At 42.2% G+C, this 25263-nt stretch overlaps 1 protein-coding gene across 1 annotated transcript in view; it reads right to left on the bottom strand.

Annotated features, from left to right (window-relative positions):
• LOC143933609 (free fatty acid receptor 2-like) overlaps nucleotides 1–24526 on the bottom strand; it is a 64919-nt gene extending 40393 nt beyond the window's left edge. The window contains exon 1 of the mRNA XM_077456556.1: nucleotides 24407–24526. The gene's annotated coding sequence lies outside the window, so the exon portion shown is untranslated. The remainder of the gene's footprint in view (nucleotides 1–24406) is intronic.
• Between the last annotated feature and the right edge of the window lie 737 nt (nucleotides 24527–25263).

Here is a 25263-nt window from a genome sequence, read left to right as displayed (position 1 = left end):
AGTGTTGCTTGAAACTGTACAGTTGCTTGTTGTATCAATAATTTGTACATGAAGATGGATTTTTGAAGTAATGATTAATTGCATTATTTTTTGTTTTTTATGTATTTATGTATATATATATATATAATATATGTGTGTATATATATACATATAATGTGTGTGTATGTGTATTATATATATATATATATATATATATATATATATATATATATATATATATATATATTTATTATAATATAATTTTTTCATATTTGTTTTTAATATCTATATGAGGATATATACAGTATCTCAGAAAAGTGATTACACCCTTCACATTTTTTCATCATCATGTCCCATCAAAATAACTCAGCACACAGCCATTAACCACTTGCTTACTGAGAACCCAAACCCCCTTCCTGCCCAGACCAATTTTAAGCTTTTAGCACTGTCACATTTTGAATGACAATTGCGCAGTCATACAAAACTGTACCCAAATTTTTATAATTTTTGCTACCCCACAAATAGCGCTTTCTTTTGGTGGTATTTGATCACCTCTGGGTTTTTAATTTTTTGTTAAAAAATACAAAACTGTTTTATATTTTGTTAATAAATTTTGCAAACAGATAATTTTTCTCCCTCATTGATGTACACTGATGGGCACTGATAGGCTGCACTGATGGCCAATGATAGGCTGCACTGATGGGCAATGATAAGGCTACACTGATGGGCACTGATAAAGTGGCACTGATGGGCACTAATAGGTGGCACTGATAGGTGGCATTGGTTGGCACTGATGGGTGGCCCTGAAGGGCATTGATGGGTGGCACTGATAGCTGGCACCAATGGGTGGCAGTGATGGGCACAGATAGGTGGCAGTGATGGGCACTGATCGGCACTGATAGGTGACACTGATAGGCAGAACTGCTAGGTGACACTGATGAGGCACTGATTGGCACCACTGGTGGGCATTGAAAGGTAGTACTTGTAATCAATGATAGATGGCACTGATGTACTGTGGGCACTGATTGGCGGGCATTGATTCGTGGCACTGGTAGGTGATACTGGTGGGCACAGAGGCTCTTCCTCTTCGGTACCGATGTGCCTTCAAACAGCAGCCGGCGATCGGATTTTTTTCTTCTCATGCTATCAGCGTGAGAATAAAATAAAAACGATTACCGATCCTCTTTTTACATCACGTGATCAGCTGTCATTGGCTGACAGCTGATCATGTGGTAAGAGGCCGGGATCGGCCCCTTACTCGGATCTGTGATCACCCGAGTCTCATTGACCCGGGTGATCACAGCGCGTGCCACGCGCCCCCTTCAGGAGAGTGGAGGATATCAATAGAGGTACTCCCGGCAAATCAGATCCACGCTGTAGCCGTCATTCGGCTATAGCGCAGATCTGAACAAGTTCATTTCTAAAGTGCTGCCAACAAAAGTGAGTACACCCCTAAGCAGGTCCAAATTGGGCCCAAAGTGTCAATATTTTGTGTGGCCACCATTATTTTCCAGAACTGCCTTAACCCTCTTGGGCATGGAGGTCACCAGAGCTTCACAGGTTGCCACTGGAGTCCTCTTCCCCTCCTCCATGATGACATCACGGAGCTGGTGAATGTTAGAGACCTTGCGCTCCTCCACCTTCCATTTGAGGATGCCCCACAGATGATCAATAGGGTTTAGGTCTGGAGACATGCTTGGCCAGTCCATCACCTTTACCCTCAGCTTCTTTAGCAAGGCAGTGGTCATCTTGGAGGTGTGTTTGGGGGTCACACATTCAAACTCCATGCAGATAATATCATGGCTGGGATTCAAGACAGTGACCCTTGTGTTGCAAATCAGAAGTGCAGCAGAAGCAATAAACAAACAGACAGGGGTCCTAACCCTTCCTTACTGCAACCGACATTTTCTTTAAAAGTTTGGGCTTTAGACTTTTAGCATCCATTGCTATCTGAACCTCAGTCAGATAACATTATGATTCATTACATTACAATTACGATAATACTATTCATCATTGATTGAGTGTGCAAAGTTCTCACAGAGTTCAGGCACACGTCAGGAGGTGAGGCAGCAAAGACAGAAATATTTACTAACAAATAAAATCAAATTCTTAGATACATGGAGGATGAAAACCAGACAAGGAAAGTTCTACCATTTCTATTCTGCGCCCTGCCTACTTCCTGTCCTCTGCCACCCTGGCCGCAATATTTCATGTAAGAGGGAGGAAATACAATTAGCCAATATTGTCACAATGTGATAATCAGTCCAATAATCTTTAACCTAATTAATGGCATCATCGGCACACAGATATTGTCTTAATTAGGTTACCCTGTAAAGAGCAAATCATATTCATTCATTACCTTGCTGGAAGCCATCTAACGCATATAACGGGAACGTCTAATGATTGAGGACAGCTGCCTGGTTCTAAAACAATAAATTCATAGAAATCTGGTGACATCTGCTTCTGATCTCACTTATTATTTATTATATCATTAAACATGAAATGAAACAATGAATAAAGTATACGTGTGATTGAAAATTGTGCCCGCCAGTCATTGCCATAAGTTAGAACATACCCGTCTTCAACCAATCAAATATTAGATAACACCACCACTGGATAGCAGCCATACTTTTATTGCTGGGCGCACAGCCGCCGCCCACGTGAGGAATCTGGAGCCTGGGGATTGGCCAAACAAAACAAATCATGTACATTGACCCACCACCCGATCCTGCTACCTGAATGAGGTTATATTGCATTGTGTCTGCCCATTGACTATCTATTGAGTCCCTATAAGATGATACATGAGGTTCCAGTGCCGGAAGAAACCCAACACTAACCCTTTCCATAACCCTAAGCCCCCGTACACACGGTCGGAGAATCCGTCGGAATGTGTCCTATCGGACCGTGTTGTCGGATAATCCGACTGTGTGTGGTATGCATCGGACTGATTCCGTCGGAATATCCGTCGGACCCAATTTTCCAACTTGTTGGAAATATTTTCCGACCAACTGGTTCGATCGGATATACTCCGATCATGTGTAGAGAATTTTGATCGGACCAAGTGGCACGCATGCTCAGATCAAATTCCTACATCAAAGCTATTGGCTACTAGCCTGAACGTAGTCCCATCGTAACGAAATTACGTCATCACGTTCTGAATGATCGGATTTTTCGACAACTTAGTCCGACCGTGTGTACGCAACAGTTTCGGACAAGATCCGACGGGCAAAATCCGACGGATTTGGTTTGTCGAAATCTCCGACCGTGTGTACAGGGGCTAACACTAGCCCTCCCTGTACCTCCCACACTAACTCCCCCTCTAACACTCACACCTAAAACGAATCCTCATATTACCTCTCTTTGTTACCCTAACACTAATCCTTATATTAACCCTTCCTGTAACCCTATTTCTATCCCTATCCCAAATCCTCCGAGGAGCCCTAACATTATTCCTTACACTAAACCTTACCCTTTCCGATGGAAAAGGTCCGATCGGATTATATTGTCGGAAAATCCGTGTGTGGGCTCTATCGGACTTTTTCCGTTGGAAATTCCGACAGAAACAATTTGAGAGCAGGATCTCAAATTTTTCGAGAAAAAAATAATCCGATCTGACTTTTTTTCGGTCGTTTGCCACACATGGTCAGATCAAATTGTTCCAAGCAACCTCTGCTGCCAGAGTACAGAATTCAATGGCGTAATTGGCAACAGTTCTCGTACTCTGTTAGATGGACATGAGACACTTGGCAGCAGAAGCGGAACGTGCGGGAATGTCAAATACCCTTTTAAAATAAGCCACAAACTGTGGGTAACTCAAGACAACAGGCTTTTGCGTCTCCCATAGAGGGTTTGCCCAGGCCAAGGCTCTCTCAGAAAGCAAAGATATCACAAAACCTACTTTGCTTCTGTCTGTGGGAAACGCCTGGGGCAGCATTTCAAAATATATCTTAACCTGGTAGAAACCCTCTGCATTGGACTGGATTGCCCCCAAATCACCAGGGAAACGGAGCAGAACCACACATACCTCTTATAGAGGTAATACTTGAGGTGGGTGCCTGCACAGAGACAGAGCAGGGACGGCCTCCAACACAGGTTGTACTGGAGCAGCCACAGTAGGGGATTCCAGGTGAACTGTGCGACTCAGGAGCGTTTGTAACACCATGGCAAACTGATCCATGCGGTGATCCTGCTCATCCAAACTGGAATTTTTTTTACCAAAAGTGGATTGACTGCATCTTCTGAATTCATTGCCTTTGCCTACTGTCAGGAACCATGAATCCGACTGAGACAGAAGTACAGTTAAATCACACTTGTTTAACAATAATAATAATAATAATAATGATAAAAAGGTAAACAGAGTAAACGTAGTCAAAACATAGCCAGAGTTCAGGAACCGGAACGGATAGTCAGACAAGCCAAAACATCAGGGAGCCAGAGATGAGTGTAGTAGAACAGCAAGCAGGATCTGGAGCCAGAAGGAATGTCAGTCAAGCAAGTCTTTAACAGGAACGTAGGAGAGCATCTCTAGAGATGTGACGTCAGAGATCGCCTGGGCTGGACGGCTTAAGTAGGCAGGACTGACGAGCAGGATATCATCAACAGGTGAGTCACTGTGGAGAGATAGGAGCTGGCAATTTACCGACAGCTGAGTAGCCAACTTTTGCCGTGTACACACAATCAGAATTCTGGCCAGAAAAAGACGGATGAGAGCTTTTCATCAGAAAATGCGACTGTGTGTACGCTCCATCCGAATTTCGCTGTCCGAATTCCCACCAGCCAAAAATTGATAGCGGGTTCTCAATTTTCCAGACGGAAAAGCTTTCTATCGGTAATTCCGATCGTGTGTATGCAATTCCGACACGCCAAAAATCACGCATCCTCAGATTCAACTACGAGACAGAAGCTATTGGCTACTGGCTATTGAACTTCCTTTTTCTAGTCGCGTTGTACGTGTTGTACGTCACCGCGTTATAAATGATCGTAAATTTGGTGTGACCGTGTGTAGGCAAGACAGCTTGAGCCGAATTCCGTCGGGAAAACCATCAGAGCTTTTTCCGACGAGAATTCCATCATGTGTACGCAGCATTAGAGTAGGAAGGGCTGAGCCCAACCCTGACACCTTCCCTGTAACCTCAACAGTAATCCTCCATGTAACCTCAACACCAACCTTCTCTGTAACCTCAACACTACTCCTCCATGTAACCTCAACACTAACCTCCCTGTAACCTCAACACTAACACTCCCTGTTACCGCATCACTAACCTTCCCTGGAAACTCAGCACTAACCTTCCCTGGAACCTCAACACTAACCTTCCCTGTAACCTCAACACTATCCTTTTCTGTAACACCAACACTACTCTTCCATGTATCCCCAACACTACTCTTCCCTGTAACCCCAACACTACTCTTCCCTGTAACCCCAACACTAACCTTCACTGTAACCCCAACACTAACCTTCCCTGTAACCCCAACACTAACCTTCCCTGTAACCTCAACACTATCCTTTTCTGTAACACCAACACTAACCTTCCATGTATCCCCAACACTAACCTTCCATGTATCCCCAACACTACTCTTCCCTGTAACCCCAACACTAATCTTCCCTGTAACCCCAACACTAACCTTCCCTGTAACCCCAACACTAACCTTCCCTGTAAGCTCAACACTATCCTTTTCTGTAACACCAACACTAACCTTCCATGTATCCCCAACACTACTCTTCCCTGTAACCCCAACACTAATCTTCCCTGTAACCCCAACACTAGCCCTCCCTGTAATCTCAACACTAACCTTCCCTGTAACCTTAAAACTAACCCTCCCTGGAACCTCAATACCAACCATACCTGTAACCACAAAACTAACTTTCCCTGTAACCTCAATACTAAACCTCCTTGTAACCTTAACTCTAACCCTCCCTGTAATCTCAACACCAACTTTCCCTGTAACCTTCAAACTCACCCTCCCTGGAACCTCAACACCAACCATCCCAGTGAACACAAAACCAACCTTCCCTGTAACCCCAACACTAACCCTCCCTGTAACCTCAACACCAACCCTGTCTGTGACCTCAACACTAACCTTCCTTGGAACCTGAACACTAACCTTCCCTGTAACCCCCAACCCTAACCCTCCCTGTAATTTCAACACTAACCTTCCCTGTAACCTTAAAACTAACCCTCTCTGGAACCTCAACACCAAACATCCCTGTAAACACAAAACTAACTTTCCCTGTAATCTCAACACCAACCCGCTCTGTGACCTCAACACTATCCTTCCCTGGAACCTCAACACTAATCCTCCATGTAACCTCAGTATTAACCCTCCCTGTAACACCAACATTAACCCTCCCTATAAACTTCCCTGTAACCCTAACACGAACCCTCCCTGTAACCTCAACATTAACCCTCCCTGTAACCTCAACATTAACCCTCCCTGTAACCTCAACACTAATCCTCCATGTGACCTCAACACTAATCCTCCATGTGACCTCAACACTAATCCTCCATGTAACCTCAACACTAATCCTCCATGTGACCTCAACACTAATCCTCCATGTGACCTCAACACTAATCCTCCATGTAACCTCAACACTAATCCTCCATGTAACCTCAACACTATCCTTCGCTGTAACCTCTGTACTAATGCTCCCTGTAACCCCAACACTAACCTTCCTTGTAAGCTCACACTACCTCTACCTTTTGTGAACATCTTATTAGCACGCTCACCTGTGCCGGCCCACTTGCCGCCAAATGCCCACCTTTCCACGGAAAAAGAGAGCAACGAAAAAGTTCTGCTACCAACATCTCCTTCTTCACTTAACTGACTCCAATTTTCAAGATTTTCCTCCATCTTACACTGGGAGTGACTATCAGTAATATGTGTACGTGTTTCCTCTCACACGCCAAAGACATGCTGGAGGGTTCATCATCTCCAATCTAAATTGGCCCTATTAATAATTATGTGTATGTGAGATAGAGACATTAGATTGTAAGCTCATTAGTGCAGGAACCCATATGGATGCAACGTGCCGAATGCCATATAATTACCTGGAAGAAGGAAAGACTCATTAGCCACAAAGTTACTATTGTCTGTATTTCCTTCAATCCAATTACTGGTGTTGCAAGGCAGCTCCCCTCCGGCAATCGCCGCGCAGCACCTCTGCAGATGGCGAGCGCTTAATCTAGCAGTCACAGCGTGATGTAATTAGATTTCCAGTGCCATTTCCTACTGATCCTGAATATTGATCTGGTATAGAAACAGAGCAGACATTCGCAAGATCAGCGAGCATTTCCATCGGTTTTACCAGCAACGCCAACTATAAAACATTTCAGGGGCTCTCCCGTAAGTCAATCGAGGGATTCAATGCTTAAAGCGCTATTAACCACTTGCAGACCGGACCAATTTGCTGGTCAAAGACCAGACCACTTTTTGCGATTCGGCACTGCGTCGCTTTAACTGACAATTGCGCGGTCGTGCGACGTGGCTCCCAAACAAAATTGATGTCCTTTTTTTCCCACAAATAGAGCTTTCTTTTGGTGGTATTTGATCACCCCTGCGGTTTTTATTTTTTGCGCTATAAACAAAAATAGAGCGACAATTTTGAAAAAAAAACTCATTATTTTTTACTTTTTGTTATAATAAATATCCCCCAAAAATATATAAAAAAACATTTTTTTCCCTCAGTTTAGGCCGATACGTATTCTTCTACATATTTTTGGTAAAAAAAAATCGCAATTAGCGATTATTGATATGTTTGCGCAAAAGTTATAGCGTTTACAAAATAGGGATAGTTTTATAGCATTTTTATTAATAATTTTTTATTATTTTTTTTTTTACTAGTAATGGCGGCGATCAGCGATTTTTATTGTGACTGCGACATTGTGAGGGACCCATCGGACATTTTTGACACATTTTTGGGAACATTGTCATTTATACAGTAATCACTGCTATATAAATGCAGTAATTCCTGTGTAAATGACACTGGCCATGAAAGGGTTAACCAGTGGGTGGCAGTGTAGGGGTTAAGTGTTCCTAGGGGTGTGTTACTAACTGTGGGGGGGTTGGGCTTTCATTTAGTGAACACTGATCTCTGCTCCAATCACATGAAGCAGAGATCAGCGTCACTAGTTGCTAGGCAGAATGGAGAAATGTTGTTTACAACGGCACTTCTCCATTCGGCCGCTCCGTGAGACGATCGCGGGGATGCGACCGGACTCACGGGGGTCCCGACCAGCGCGGGAGCGCGCCGCCGCCGGCGCGCTCCCGATGGCAGGGCGGCAAATTTAAAGGGACGTACATGTACGCCCATTTGCCTGCCCGTGCCATTCTGTCGACGTACATCGTCGTGCGCTGGTCGGCAACTGGTTAAAGCCCAAAAACAAAAATGTAATTCATTGCAGCTTACCAGTCTGCAGATGTGGCGGCTGCATTAATTTTCCTATTTTTTTTTCCATTCACCTGGTGATCCAGCCAGTAACAGACTTCTTATCTTTCAGTGCCTTGAATTGCTGAAGAACAGCATCCCCACAACATGATGCTGCCACCACCATGTTTCACAGTGGGGATGGTGTGTTGAGGGTGATGTGCAGTGTTAGTTTTCCACCACACATAGCGTTTTGCTTTTAGGCCAAAAAGTTCAATTTTGGTCTCTTCTGACCAGAGCACCTTCTTCCACGTTTGCTGTGTCCCCCACATGGCTTCTCCCAGACTGCAAATGGAACTTCTTATGGCTTTCTCTCAACAATGGCTTCCTTCTTGGCACTCTTCCATAAAAGCCCAGATTAGTGAAGTGCACGACTAATAGTTGTCCTGTGAACAGATTCTCCCACCTGAGCTGTGGATCTCTGCAGCTCCTCCAGAGTTACCATGGGCCTCTTGGCTGCTTCTCTGATTAATGCTCTCCTTGCCCGGCCGGTCAGTTTAGGTGGATGGTAGGGCTGGCCCTGATGTTCCATTTGAACGTAAATTCGTCTTGAACATCGGGTGTTCGTTTCTTCGCAAAGATACCGAAAATATGTGACTTTTGTAAATAGCCAATAGCAATAGCAAATTTGAGTGCCGCGGAGCGTTCCGTTGACGGCTGCTGATTGGCCAAAGCATGCACCTGACCTGCATGCTTTGGCCAATCACAGTGCAATCTGCTATGAGAGCCATAATTGGCCAAAGGCAGGGTGCCTTTGGCCAATCATGGCTCAGGGGTCTAAGTCCACGTCCCACACGGTATAAGGCCGCTTACACGGCGGACGTGTATAGTGTGATAACGTGGAGAGGAGAACTTGAGCTAGATTAGGCAGGTTAGTTAGTGGCGTGCAGGGGCAGTTTAATGTGGAATCTGGAAGCCTCCTTTAACAAGGGGGCCCCCAGATCCCACCCCCCCCCCATGTGAATGAGTATCGGGTACATTGTACCATCACCCATTCAACATAAAAAGTGTCAAAATGTAAAAACCACTATAGACAAAAAAAAAGTCTCCCGTCATGTCCATCCATCCTCAATCACACCGCCCGGTATATAAAAATAAAAAAGCTCTGCCTTGATGTGACGTCAGAGGGGGGCGGGGTCATCCAGTTACGTCAGTCGATGGGAGTCCTCCCATGGTGGCAGAGTTTTTTTTTTCTATGATTTTTGGGGTCCATCGGGCGGCATGATTGAAGATGGATTTACATCGTGGGACACTTTTCCTTTAAAAAAAAGAAATTGTCAAAAACTGTGTATTGTGGTTTTTACTTTTTGACACTTTTTGTGGTGAATGGGTAGGGGTACACTGTACCCGTTACCCATTCACATAGAGGGGGGAGGATCTGGGGGCCCCCTAGTTAAAGGGCGCTTCCAGATTCCGATAAGCACCCCCGCCTGCAGACCCCAACAACCAATGGCAAGGGGTGTTGGGAAGAGGTCCTTGTCCCCCAAAGAGGTCCAAGAGGCCCTTGGACCCCAAAGCACCCTTCCTATGTTGAGGGCATGTGGCCTGGTATGGGTCAGAAGGCGGGGGCACTCGCTCGCCCCCCCCCCCCCCCATCCTGTCCTTCAGGCTGCATGCTCTGATAAGGGTCTGGTATGGATTTGGGGGGGAACCCATGGCAAATTTTTAAAAAAAAATTGGCCTGGAGTTCCCCTTAAAATCCATACAGACTCAAAGGTAAAATCGCTGCAAAAACGCTGCAAAATTGTGGTAAAAATGCGTGACTTTGAAACGCTCAATGCTGTTTTGGTTGTAACATGACAAAATGTGGAAAATTTCAAGGGGTATGAATACTTTTTCTGAGTCAAAGGAAGGAAAATGTTAATACAAACATGCCACTTGATGTTTTATCTAAAACCTCCTGCAAATTTTTGGGGCCAGTTCTTGGTGGACCAGCCAAACTTCACTTAGTGGGAGGCCCTGCTGTCCACCTCCTACCCAACATTCTCCAACTGAAAAACTGAAGGAGCCACACAGGAATTGTGAGGCGGACAGCGGCTGCAGCCAATCAGATTTCGGTATATTAATGATGGTCCGGTTGTTTAGCAAACAGCTGTCAAAATGCAGCCACGGCTTTCCCAGCTTAGGTTGAGAAGATGTTAACAGTCTGCTGCACGCAGGAGCAACCATTGTCTCCCCCAGTGATCACTCAGGCTGTACACTGTACATTTGTAGCAATTGGTGAACATTGGTGACCAAGAACTGCACAGGCACTTGGATTTATAGGAGTCCGGGAAGTACATGGTAACTCTGGATGAATGGATGAAGCCTGGACGAACATGGTGCCGTTCTTCTGGAGATAAAAGCAGATGAACATCCACTCAGAATAACCCCTCACCCTACTGGCCATTTAATACCATGTCCAATTTGGAGATCGTCAAACCATTAAGAGGGGTTCCCACCATCCCTGTGCCAAGTTCCTGGTTCTACACATCTTTGCTCATTATGAGGGGTTCTCACCATCCCTCTGTTGAGGTACTGGGTCTAAACAACTGTTGTGTCCATTATGAGAGGTTCCCACCATCCCCGTGCTAAGAGACCCTGGGTCTACATACCTGCTGTACCCATTATGAGGGGTTCCCATAATCCCTGTGCTTAGTTCCTGGGTCTACATACCTGCTGTGCCCATTATGAGGGGTTCCCACCACCCCTGTGCTGAGTTCCTGAGTCTACATACCCGCTGTGCCCATTATGAGGGGTCCCATCATCCCTGTGCTTAGTTCCTGGGTCTACATACCTGCTGTACCCATTATGAGGGGTTCCCACCATCCCTGTGCTGAGATCCTGGGTCTACATACCTGCTGTACCCATTATGAGGGGTTCCCACCATCCCTGTGCTGAGATCCTGGGTCTGCACATCTTTTTTGCCCATAATGAGGGGTTCCCATCATCCCTGTGCTGAGTTCCTGGGTTTACATACCCGCTGTGCCCATTATGAGGGGTCCCATCATCCCTGTGCTTAGTTCCTGGGTCTACATACCTGCTGTGCCCATTATGAGGGGTTCCCATCATCCCTGTTCTGAGTTCCTGGGTCTACATACCTGCTGTGCCCATTATGAGGGGTTCCCATCATCCCTGTGCTTAGTCCCTGGGTCTACATTCCTGCTGTGCCCATTATGAGGGGTTCCCATCATCCATGTGTTGAGTTTCTGGGTCTACATACCTGATGCGCCCATTATGAGGGGTTTCCATCATCCATGTGTTGAGTTCCCAAGGTCTACATACCTGCTGTGCCCATTATGAGGGGTTCCCATCATCCATGTGTTGAGTTCCTGGGTCTACATAGCTGCTGTGCCCATTATGAGGGGTTTCCATCATCCATGTGTTGAGTTCCCAAGGTCTACATACCTGCTGTGCCCATTATGAGGGGTTCCCATCATCCATGTGTTGAGTTCCTGGGTCTGCATACCTGCTGTGCCCATTATGAGGGGTTCCCATCATCCCTGTGCTGAGTTCCCGGGTCTGCACATCTTTTTTGCCCATTATGAGGGGTTCCCATCATCCATGTATCAAGTTCCCAGGTCTACTCACTTGCTGTGCCCATTATGAGGGTTCCCACCATCTAGGGATGAGCCGAACACCCCCCTGTTCGGTTCGCACCAGAACCTGCGAACAGACCTAAACTTCGTGTGAACTTTAGAACCCTATTAAAGTTTATGGGACTCGAACGTTCACAATCTAAAGTGCTCATTTTAAAGGGTAATATGCAAGTTACTGTCCTAAAAAGTGTTTGGGGACCCGGGTCCTGCCCCAGGGGACATGGATCAATGCAAAAAAACAGTTTTAAAAACGGACGTTTTTTCAGGAGCAGTGATTTTAATAATGATTAAAGTGAAACAATAAAAGTGTAATATTCCTTTAAATTTCGTAGCTGGGGGGTATCTATAGTATGCCTGTGAAGGGGCGCATGTTTCTGCTGCTTAGAACTGTCGCTGCACAAAGTGTCATTTGTGCAGGAAAAAAAGTCTTTTAAAATCACTTGCGGCTAAATTGTCGGGTCTCCGTAATACAGAGAACACTCAATGAGTGTTCTCTGTATTAGCCGACAATTCATTCATTCATTGATTAAAAAAAAAAAAAAAAAAAAGCGTGGGGGTTCCCCTAAATTCAATTACCAGGCCCTTCAGGTCTGACATGGATATTAAGGGGAACCCCGTGTCAAATAAAAAAAATAATTTACGTGGGGGTCCCCCCAAATATCCATACCAGACCCTTCAGGTCTGATATGGATATTAAGGGGAACCCCGCATCAAAAAAACAAAAAATTGACGTGGGGGTCCCCCTAAAAATCCATATCAGACCCTTTATCCGAGCACGCAACCTGGCAGGCCGCAGGAAAAGAGGGGGGGGACGAGAGAGCGCCCCCCCCTCCCTCCTGAACCGTACCAGGCCACATACCCTCAACATTGGGAGGATGCTTTGGGGGTCTGTGACCCCTCAAAGCACCTTGTCCCCATGTTGATAAGGACAAGGGCCTCATCCTCACAACCCTGGCCGTTGGTTGTGAGGGTCTGCGGGCGGGGGGCTTATCAGAATCTGGAAGCCCCCTTTAACAAGGGGACCCCCAGATCCCGGCCCCCCCCCTGTTTGAAATGGTAAGGGGGTACAAAAGTACCCCTACCATTTCACAAAGAAAGTGTCAAAATGGTTAAATAAGACAAACACACTTTTGAAAAATTCCTTTATTAAAAATGAAAAAAAAAAAAAAAAAGATTCCAGCGGTGCTAATCCACTCTTGCTATCCAGCGACGGGTCTCCGGGGTCCAGCGATGGATGATCATATCCAGCGACGGGGGAATCTCTCAGTCCAGCGCTGTCCATACATCCTTCTTCTGTCTCCTCTCCGGAGACACTGCAGAGAGCACAGCGCTGACGTTTCTTATATTGGGAGGGCGGGGCCACCCGTCACCTGACCCCGCCCCTCTGACGCTTCAGAGGGAAGCCAGGGGTTCCCCAGTGACGAGTGGGTGACCCCGCCCCCTCTGATGTAACGCAGGTTTCCGTTACATCAGAGGGGGCGGGGTCACCCACACGTCACTGGGGAACCCCTGGCTTCCCTCTCCAGCGTCAGAGGGGCGGGGTCAGGTGACGGGTGGCCCCGCCCTCCCAATATAAGAAACGTCAGCGCTGTGCTCTCTGCAGTGTCTCCGGAGAGGAGACAGAAGAAGGATGTATGGACAGCGCTGGACTGAGAGATTCCCCCGTCGCTGGATATGATCATCCATCGCTGGACCCCGGAGACCCGTCGCTGGATAGCAAGAGTGGATTAGCACCGCTGGAATCTTTTTTTTTTTTTTTTTTCATTTTTAAAGTGGTGTTGCCACCAAAAAATTAAAACTGCTTAAAATTCGTAAAAAAAATAAAAAAAAAATAATTGGCAAAAAAAAAATTTTTTACTCACCTCTAAATACCGGTTGCTAGGGGGTCCCTCGTAATCTGCCTTCCTCATTGCCCGGGCTGGTGACATCACTTCCCCTCACGCCGCACATTCACCTGGGACCTGTCATGTGTCCCAGGTGACTGTACGGCGTATCACGGCGCCCTGCGCCGCTCGCGCATGCGCAGTGGGTGCCCGGCTGTGAAGCCACAGCCGGGTGCCCACAGTATGCATGACGGCGCCGCGAGCGGAGCGGGGAGCGAGGGGGGGCTTCGTTCCCCCGCATCGCTGGACCCTGGGGCAGGTAAGTGTCCGATTATTAAAAGCCAGCAGCTGCAGTATTTGTAGCTGCTGACTTTTAATTTTTTTTTTTTAGGGGGTACCCCACTTTAATAAAGGAATTTTTCAAAAGTGTGTTTGTCTTATTTAACCATTTTGACACTTTCTTTGTGAAATGGTAGGGGTACTTTTGTACCCCCTTACCATTTCAAACAGGGGGGGGGCGGGATCTGGGGGTCCCCTTGTTAAACGGGGCTTCCAGATTCTGATAAGCCCCCCGCCCGCAGACCCTCACAACCAACGGCCAGGGTTGTGAGGATGAGGCCCTTGTCCTTATCAACATGGGGACAAGGTGCTTTGAGGGGTCACAGACCCCCAAAGCATCCTCCCAATGTTGAGGGTATGTGGCCTGGTACGGTTCAGGAGGGAGGGGGGGCCGCTCTTTCGTCCCCCCCTCTTTTCCTGCGGCCTGCCAGGTTGCGTGCTCGGATAAAGGGTCTGATATGGATTTTTAGGGGGACCCCCACGTCAATTTTTTTTTTAATTTGATGCGGGGTTCCCCTTAATATCCTAATCAGACCTGAAGGGTCTAGTATGGATATTTGGGGGGACCCCCACGTCAATTTTTTTTTAAAATTTGACACGGGGTTCCCCTTAATATCCATGTCAGACCTGAAGGGCCTGGTAATTGAATTTAGGGGAACCCCCACGCTTTTTTTTTTTTTTTTTAATCAATGAATGAATGAATTGTCGGCTAATACAGAGAACACTCATTGAGTGTTCTCTGTATTACGGAGACCCGACAATTTAGCCGCAAGTGATTTTAAAGGACTTTTTTTCCTGCACAAATGACACTTTGTGCAGCGACAGTTCTAAGCACCAGAAACATGCGCCCCTTCACAGGCATACTATAGACACCCCCCAGCTACGAAATTTAAAGGAATATTACACTTTTATTGTTTCACTTTAATCATTATTAAAATCACTGCTCCTGAAAAAACGGCCGTTTTTAAAACCTTTTTTTGCATTGATCCATGTCCCCTGGGGCAGGACCCGGGTCCCCAAACACTTTTTAGGACAGTAATCTGCATATTACCCTTTAAAATGAGCACTTTAGATTTCTCCCATAGACTTGTATAGGGTGTTCCGGCTTTTCGAATTTGCTGCGAACAGCCCAAATTGTTCACTGTTCGCTGAACAGGCGAAGAGGCAATGTTCGAGTAGAACATGAGTTCGACTCGAACTCGAAGCTCATCCCTACCACCATCCCTGTTCTGAGTTCCCGGGTCTACATACCGTCTGTACCCATTATGAGGGTTCCCATCATCCTTGTGCTGAGTTCCCAGGTCTGTACATCTTCTTTGCCCATTATGAGGGGTTCCCACCATCCTTTAGTTGAGTTACTGATTTTATACAACTGCTGTGCCCATTATGAGGACTTCCCATCATCCTTGTGCTGAGTTCCCGGGTCTGTACATCTTCTTTGTCCATTATGAGGGGTTCCCATCATCCTATGTGTTGAGTTCCCAGGTCTACTCACCTGCTGTGCCCATTATGAGGGTTCCCATCATCCATGTATCAAGTTCCCAGGTCTGCTCACCCGCAGTGCCCATTATGAGGAGCACTCACCATCCCTGAGTCCCCCCCCCCCCCATACACACACACACACGGACACGCTTTCTACTAGGAAGCAATTAGAGGCGATAAGTAAATGTTACTCTTGGCACGGGCGCTGCTACCGCACAGAACAAATGGTGATAAATGTCCTCTACAGGACGCACTTCCTGGATCTCCGACATATGGCGTGGCGCAGTACACACAGACTGTGACCGACCACATTTCTCTGCAGATTGGTCGGCTCCTACCTGAAATTTTCAAGGTAAAATACAACATTCGAAGGACAGACATTTCTATCAACCTCTCTGATGGAGAGATCTGAACTATCACATCAAATATAAGATTTTTTATCAGGAAAATGTCATTTTAATACTTTATAATTAGAGATGTGCATGTATAGCTTCGGATTGGTTCGTTAACTTACAGTAATATTTTTGCTTCATCATATTCATGATGTTAGAATGATTTATTTGTTTCCTATATTCGGATTCGGTTCTTACATTCAGATTAGTGTTGTATATTCGGAATTCGTTTTGTATATTCAGATTAGTTTCATATATATCTGGATTCGATTTGTACATTCGGATTTATTTTGTACATTCGGATTCGTTTTGTATATTCTGGTTAATTTTATATATTTGGATTAGGTTCCTATATTCAGATTTGGTTTGTACATTCGGATTTCTTTCGCATATTCAGATTTATTTTGTATATTCGGATTCGGTTCCTATATTCGGATTGTACATTCGGATTTTTTTCATATATTCAGATTCCTTTTGTATATTCGGAATCCGTTTTGTATATTCAGATTTGTTTCATATATTCGGATTTGGTTCCTATATTCGGATTCGGTTCGTGCATTCGGAATCCGTTTTGTATATTCAGATTCATTTTGTATAATCAGAGTTGTTTCGTATATTCAAATTTGGTTCGTATATTCGGATTTGTTTCATACATTTGGATTCGGTTCAAACATTTGGACTAGTTTCGTACATTCGGATTCATTTTTTACATTCGGATTCGTTTTGTATACTCAGATTCTTTTTTCATATATTTGAATTCAGTTCGTATATTCAGATTTGTTTAATACATTTGGATTTGGTTCGCATATTTGAATTTGGTTCGTATAGTCAGATTATTTTTGTAGATTTGGATTCGGTTCACATATTCGGATACCTTTGGTATGTTCGGATTTGGTTTGTACATTCGGATTCGGTTCATATGTTTGGATTCATTCCATACATTTGGATTTGATTTGTATATTCAGATTCATTTTGTACATTTGGATTTAGTTCACATATTCAGATTCATTTTGTACATTTGGATTTGGTTCGTACATTCGGATTCGTTTTGTTTAGATTCTTTTTTCACATATTTGGATTCAGTTCATTATATTCAGATTAATACATTTGAATTTTAAAAGTTTAATACATTTGAATTTGGTTCATATATTCAGACTGGTTTCTTACATTTGGATTTGTTTCAAACATTTGGACTAGTTTTATACATTCAGATTCAGTTCATATATTCAGATTCGTTTAATACATTTGAATTTGGTTCCTATAGTCGGATTCATTTCGTACATTTGGATTCGGTTCACATATTCGGATAGGTTTGGTATATATTCGGATTTGGTTCGTACATTCGGGTATATTTTGTATATTCGGATTAGTTTCATACATCCGGATTCATTGTGTATAATAGGATTCATTTCTTATATTCAGATTAATTTTGTATGTTCAAATTTGTTTTGTATATTCGGATTTGTTTCATATATTCGCATTCGATTCGTACATTCGGAATTCGTTTTTTACTGTATATTCAGATTAATTTTGCATAATCAGAGTTGTTTCGTATATAAAAATTTGGTTCGTATATTCGGATTTGTTTCGTACATTTGGATTCAGTTCGTACATTCGGAATCGTTTTGTATACTCAGATTCTTTTTTCATAAATTTGGATTCAGTTCGTATATTCAGATTTGTATAATACATTTGGAATTGGTTCGCATATTTGAATTTGGTTTATATAGTCAGATTATTTTTGTAGATTTGGATTCAGTTCACATATTTGGATACCTTTGGTATATTCGGATTTGGTTTGTACATTCGGATTCGGTTCGTATGTTTGGATTCATTCCATCCATTTGGATTTGATTTGTATATTCAGATTAATTTTGTACATTTGGATTTGGTTCACATATTTGGATACATTTGGTATATTTGGATTTGATTCGTACATCTGGATTCGTTTTGTATAGATTCTTTTTTCACATATTTGGATTCAGTTCGTATATATATAGAGATTAATACATTTGAATTTTAAACGTTTAATACATTTGAATTAGTTTCGTATATTCAGACTCATTTCGTACATTTGGATTTGTTTCAAACATTTGGACTAGTTTTATACATTCGGTTTCAGTTCATATATTCAGATTCGTTTAATACATTTGAATTTGGTTCGTATATTTAAATTTGGTTCGTATAGTCGGATTCTTTTCGTACATTTGGATTCGGTTCACATATTCGGATAGGTTTGGTATATATTCGGATTTGGTTCGTACATGCGGGTTTGTTTTGTACATTCTAATTCGGTTTGTATGTTCAGATTCACTCCATACATTCGGATTCGGTTTGTATATTCGGATTCATTTTGTACATTTGGATTTGTTTCACATATTCAGATACGTTTGGTATATTCGGATTAGTTTGGTATATTCCGATTCGGTTCGTACATTTGAGTTTGTTTTGTACATTCGGATTCGGTTCTTATATGCGGATTAATTTCGTACATTTGGATTCGGTTCATATATTCGGCTGAATTTCATATAATTTCATATAATCGGATTCGTTTGGTATATTCGCAGGGCTTTTACTAAAATTGGAGCACTCAGAATCTGATGCAGCTGTGCATGGTAACCAGCTTCCAACTTCAGCTTGTTTAAATAAGCTGTGACAATAAAACCTGGAAGCTGATTGGTTACTATGCAGAGCAACACCAGATTTTGCACTCTCCAGTTTTAGATATCCCCCCCCCCCCATGTCATCAGACGTCACTTCCACCCTCCAGCCTTAAACGGCCCCCCCCTTTTTTTTTCTTTTTTAGAGAAAAAATAATTTTTTTTTTAAGGTAAATGAGGGATTTGAGGTCTTTTTGACCCCAGATCTCCCATTAAAGAGGACCTGTCATGCTTATTTCTATTACAAGGGATATTTACATTCCTTGTAATAGGAAAAAAAAAGTGATCACATTTTTTTTTTTAAAGGGACAGTGTAAAAAAAAAAAAAAAAAATCTTAAAATAAATCAGAAAATAAATAAATAAATAAGCGCCCCCCGTTCCTCTGCGCTTGTGGTCAAAAGTGCCCACATATGTAAACGGTGATCAAACTACACATGTGAGGTATCACCGCGATCACTAGAGTAAAGCCTCATACACACGATAGGACTTTGTACAAACTTGGATTTTTGTACAAAGGGCGTCGGCCCTGAACTTGTATTGCATACACACAGCAGGACTTTTCAGCCAACTTTCCCCAAATCACGTGGTTTTTCTGCTCTTTACCGCCAACCTTTGGTCAACTTCTGTATTGTTGTCTGATCTTTTGGATTGGTTCTGAGCATGCCTGTTTGTACTTTGTACAAAAGTCCTATGGTTTTCTGTACACACGATCAGACTTTGCTCCATCGGATTTTTGTTGCCAGAAAGTTTGTCCGTTCGCACAGCCAACAAAAGTCCGATGAAAACCAAAAAAGTTTGTCCGATGGAGCGTACACACGGTCGGATGTTGCTCCAAAACAGCTAATTTGCATGTTTGTTGTCAAAAAGTCTGATCGTATGTACGGGCCTTAAGATCAATAATTCTGGCACTAGACCCCCTCTGTAAAGCCTCATACACACGGTCGGACTTTGTACAAACTTTTCCGTGGACTTTTGTACAAAGGGCGTGGTCCACAAGTTTGTATTGCATACACACGGTCTGACTTTTTGACAACAAACTCGAACGTAATGACGTCACAACGTACTGACGCCGCTTCAAAAGAGGACGTTCAATGACTCCAGCGCCACCTTTGGTGAACTTCTGGATTGTAGTCTGATCTTTTGCATTGGTTCTGAGCATGCGTGTTTGTACTTTGTACAAAAGTCCTATGGTTTTATGTACACACGATCAGACTTTGTTCCATCGGATTTTTGTTGCCAGAAAGTTTGTCCGTTCGCACAGCCAACAAAAGTCTGATGAAAACCAAAAAAGTTTGTCCGATGGAGCGTACACACAGTCGGATGTTGCTCCAAAACAGCTAATTTGCATGTTTGTTGTCAAAAAGTCCGATCGTGTGTATGGGCCTTTACTCTAAACTGGTAACCTGTAGAAATGTTTAAAATGTCGCCAAATTTGTCGCCATTCCACGAGCGTGCGCAGTTTTAAAGCATGACATGTTGGGTTTCAATTTACGCGGCGTAACATCTTGCACAATATAGAAAAAAAAACTGGGCTAACTTTACTGTTCTATTTTTTTTTTTTATATAAAAAAGTGTATTCCCCCCCCCCCCCCAAAAAAAAAAAAATTGCGTTTGTAAGATCGCTGCGCAAATACAGTGCGACATAAAGTATTGCAACAACCGCCATTTTATTCTGTAGGTTTTCTGCTAAAAAAATAAAATAAAATGATTGATATATTTTATAGATAGATAGATAGATAGATATATATATAGAAAATGACTTAGAAACCCCAAACATTATATATAAACATATATATAATATGTTTGGGGGTTCTAATTTTCTATCAAAACATACCGATTTTAAACAACAAATGTCAGAAATAGGTTTGGTCCGTAAGTGTTTAAAATAATTGTTTCCATTTTTTTTTTTACAATTTTAAAAATGATCTTTTCTTTTTTTTCTTTTTTTCTTTTTTTTTTATAACCACTTCAGTAAATACTGTCAGGAGACTTATTCAACTTTGCGTTCATTTATTGCCTCCTTCTCGGTTTCACATCATTGTGGTGTTTTCACAGGGATTTCTTCAAGTATGAAGTTTATTCAAAATATATAATATAATATTATATATATATATATATATATATATATATATATATATATATATATATATATATATATATATATATATATATATATATATATACAGTGCCTTGAAAAAGTATTCATACCCCTCACTTCTTTATCTTTTCTATTTCTTTCTTTATTTCTTCGGTCATTCTTTCCTTCCCTTTTTATCATTCTTCCTTCATTCCACTTGTCCTTCCTTCCTTCATTAAATACCCTGCATACAGTCCCTTGAAAAAGTATTCATACCCCTTGATACAGTATTTTCCTAATTTTTTCAGGTTACAACCAAAAACATAAATGTATTTTATTGGGATTTTATGTGATAGACCAACACAAATTGGCACATAATTGTGAAGTGGAAGGAAAATGATAAATGGTTTTCAATTTTTTTTTACAAATAAATATGTGAAAAGTGTGGGGGGTGCATTTGTATGGCGCCCCCCGGAGTCAATACTTTGTAGAACCACCTTTCTCTGCAATTACAGCTGCAATTCTTTTTGGGAATGTCTCTACCAGCTTTGCACATCTAGAAAGGGACATTTTTGCCCATTCTTCTTTGCAAAATAGATCAAGCTCTGGGCCATTCTAACACATGAATATGCTTTGATCTAAATCATTCCATTGTAGCTCTGGCTGGATGTTTCGGGTCGTTGTCCTGCTGGAAGGAGAACCTCCGCCCCGGTCCCAAATCTTTTGCAAACTCTAAAAGGTTTTCTTCTAAGATTTCCCTGTATTTGGCTCCATCCATCTTCCCATCAACTCTGACCAGCTTCCCTGTCCCTGCTGAAGAAAAGCATCCTCACAACATGATGCTGCCACCACCATGTTTCACAGTGGGGATGGTGAGTTCAGGGTCATGTGCGGTGTTAGTTTTCCGCCACACATAGCGTTTTGCTTTTAGCCCAAAAAGTTAAATTTTGGTCTCATCTGACCAGAGCACCTTCTTCCACATGTTTGCTGTGTCCTCCACATGGCTTCTCGCAAACTGCACTTCTTAGGGCTTTCTTTCAACAATGTCTTTCTTCTTGTCACTCTTCTATAAAGGGCAGATTTGTGGAGAGCACAACTAATAGTTGTCCTGTGGACAGATTCTCCCACCTGAGCTGTGGATCTCTGCAGCTCCTCCAGAGTTACCATGGACCTCTTGGCTGCTCCTCTGATGAATGCTCTCCTTGCCCGGCCGGTCAGTTTAGGTGGACGGCCATGTCTTGGTAGGTTTGCAGTTCTGTCATTCTCTTTCCATTTTTGGATGATGGATTGAACAGAGCTCCGAGAGATGTCCAAAGCTTGGGATATTTTTTACATAACTTAACCCTGCTTTAAACTTCTTCACAACGTCATCCCTGACCTGTCTGGTGGGTTCATTGGCCTTTGTAATCCTGTTTTTTTTTTTCCACTAAGGTTCTCTAACAAACCTCTGAGGGCTTCACAGAACAGCTGTATTTATACTGAGATTAAATCACACAGGTGGACTCTATTTACTAATTAGGTGACTTCTGAAGGCAATTGGTTCCACTAGATTTAGTTAGGGGTATCAGAATAAAGGGGGTTGAATACAAAAAAAATTGGAAAACCATTTATCATTTTCCTTCCACTTCACACTTACGTGCCACTTTGTGTTGGTCTAAAATCCCAATAAAATACATTTACGTTTTTGGTTGTAACATGACAGAATGTGGAAAATTTAAAGGGTATGAATAAAGGGTGGGCTCAGGGCGTAGTGGGCCCACCCATTGACAATAGCAAATTATTATTCTCTATTGTCTTCTTGATTCTCCTACCAGCCAATCAGCAAGCAGTTCCTGTGACCCGATTGGCCAGGGAGTCTTAGGACTCCTAACCATGTCTCATGACACACTTCCTGTTCGCCCAAGAGAAGAATCAACAGCCCGACTCTTCATACCCTCTGACTCCAAAGGTGATGCCCCGATTGCCACTGTCCCATCCGTCTCCATGGGGGAAGATCACCATGGAATAGGAAGAGGCAGATTAGGACGATCTGCCTAGCAACAGGCATTTCTGGTAAGTTTAAAAAAAAATGTTTTTTTTCATTTTATTTATTTTTTTCATTTTATTTATTTTTTTCATTTTCATTTTATTTATTTTTCATTTTTTTTGGAACATTTTAATGTCATTTTGTTTTTTAGGGTGGCCCTCCACTTTAAATGTAACCATATTGCTACACTTAGAGGCGCCTCTCTTCTCTTTTATACTCTGGAGCTCCTGCTGGATTTTTCTTCTAATCCCTTTGTGGGGGCTTCTATCTGTGGATGGACATTTTATGGTTACACAACCTGGTCACATTGCTATAATCTTTTTTTATATGGACTATAAACAAAAGGAATTATGAATAAAAGGTTGTGGAACGAATCATTTGAGTTTCCATTATTTCTTATGGGGAAATTCGCTTTGATATACAAGTGCTTTAGATAACACGCATGTTTCTGGAACCAATTATGCTCGCAATCCAAGGTTTTACTGTATACATAACACAGAGACCTTTTAACAAAGCCTGCAAATGAAAAAAAAAACGAATAAAATCTCTCTGAAATATTTTATAAAAGCAGAGGTCTCATTCTCTAAGGTGCACAGGGGGGGGGCTTACCAAATAAAAAACACAGAGACCTCTGTTTTTAACATACCCTTCAAATTGAAAAAAAAAAATAATCTTATATTTTATAAAAACAAAGATCTCTTTTAATAATAAGCTGCATATGGGGAAATAAAAAAATGTAGAGACCTCTGTTTTTAACATACCCTTTAAATTGAAAAAAAAAAAATCTTATATATTTTATAAAAACAAAAGTCTCTTTTAATAATAAGCTGCATATGGGGAAATAAAAAATGTAGAGACTTCTGTTTTTAACATACCCTTTAAATTGAAAAAAAAAAATAATCTTATATTTAAAAAAAACAAAGATCTCTTTTAATAATAAGCTGCATATGGGGAAATACAGAATGCAGAGACCTCTGTTTTTTAACATACCCTTTAAATTGAAAAAAATAAAAAATCTTATATATTTAAAAAAAAAAAAGTCTCTTTTAATAATAAGCTGCATATGGGGAAATAAAAAATGTAGAGACTTCTGTTTTTAACATACCCTTTAAATTGAAAAAAAATAATAATCTTATATTTTAAAAAAACAAAGATCTCTTTTAATAATAAGCTGCATATGGGGAAATACAGAATGCAGAGACCTCTGTTTTTTAACATACCCTTTAAATTGAAAAAAATAAAAAATCTTATATATTTTATAAAAACAAAGGTCTCTTTTAATAATAAGCTGCATATGGGGAAATACAAAATGTAGAGACCTCTGTTTTTAAGCCTGAAAAAAAAAACTAATAAAATATTTTAGATATTTTATATAAAAAAATAAAAAAAATAAAAAAAATAAAACAAAACAAAAACAAAAAAAAACAAAAAACAAAAAACAGAGGTCTCATTGTATAAAGTGCACATACCAAATACCAACTTGCAGAGACCACTTTTTTTTTTTTTTTTTACCAAAAACCTTCAAAATTAAACCAGAAATCCCCGTCTCAAATATTTCAATAAAATCAGAGGTCTGTGTTTGTAGGGATAAGAAGGGACATCATCTAAGTACAAAACGTTGCCTTACTTTTGGTGTTGGCGGGTTCGCTCTCCCCAGCAGGCGCTCGGTCAGTTCTTGAAGAGTCCAACACAGAGTGTTCGGAGGAGTCCGGAGATCCTCGCCTGTGGCTGTGTGTTCCCAGTCCTCCCAGTGAGTGTGCGCTGTCACCGCTGGACAGAGGAGGGGAGGCTGGGCCAATGGGGACTGAGCTCATCCTTTAACCACTTCAAGGATGGATTCTGCTTCAAGAGTCACATTTGCTACGCAGCTCCCATCACCCCCAGGAGAGCATTTAGACGACAGGAGCCCCCTGATACTTACAGCGCCTTGAAAAAAGTATTCATACCCCTTGAAATTTTCCACATTTTGTCAGGTCACAACCAAAAAACATCAATGTATTTTATTGGGATTTTATGTGATGGACCAACACAAAGCGGCACATAATTGTGAAGTGGAAGGAAAATGATAAATGTTTTTTTTTTTTTTTTTTACAAATAAATAAGAGTGTGGGGGGCATTTGTATAGCGCCCCCCTGAGTCAATACTTTGTAGAACCTCCTTTCACTGCAATTACAGCTGTGTGTCATGCATTTGTATTCAGCCTCCCTTTACTCTGATACCCCTAACTAAAATCTAGTGGAACCAATTGCCATCAGAAGTCACCTAATTAGTAAATAGAGTCCACCTGTGTGTAATGTAATCTCTGTATGAATACAGCGGTTCTGTGAATCTCTCAGAGGGTTTCTAGAAAACCTTAGTGATCAAACAGCATCATGAAGGCCGAAAGAACGCACCAGACAGGTCAGGGATAAAGTTGTGGAGAAGTTTAACCACTTAAGCCCCGGACCATTTTGCAGCTAAAGGACCAGGCCCCTTTTTGCGACA

The sequence above is a fragment of the Lithobates pipiens genome, unplaced genomic scaffold, assembly GCF_037356315.1.
Source record: "Lithobates pipiens isolate NorthernLeopardFrog02 unplaced genomic scaffold, aLitPip1_a1.2 Scaffold_27, whole genome shotgun sequence".
Taxonomy (NCBI): Eukaryota; Metazoa; Chordata; class Amphibia; order Anura; family Ranidae; genus Lithobates; species Lithobates pipiens.
The sequence above is the reverse complement of the archived record's forward strand: the minus strand, read 5'-3'. Positions and strand labels throughout refer to the sequence as shown.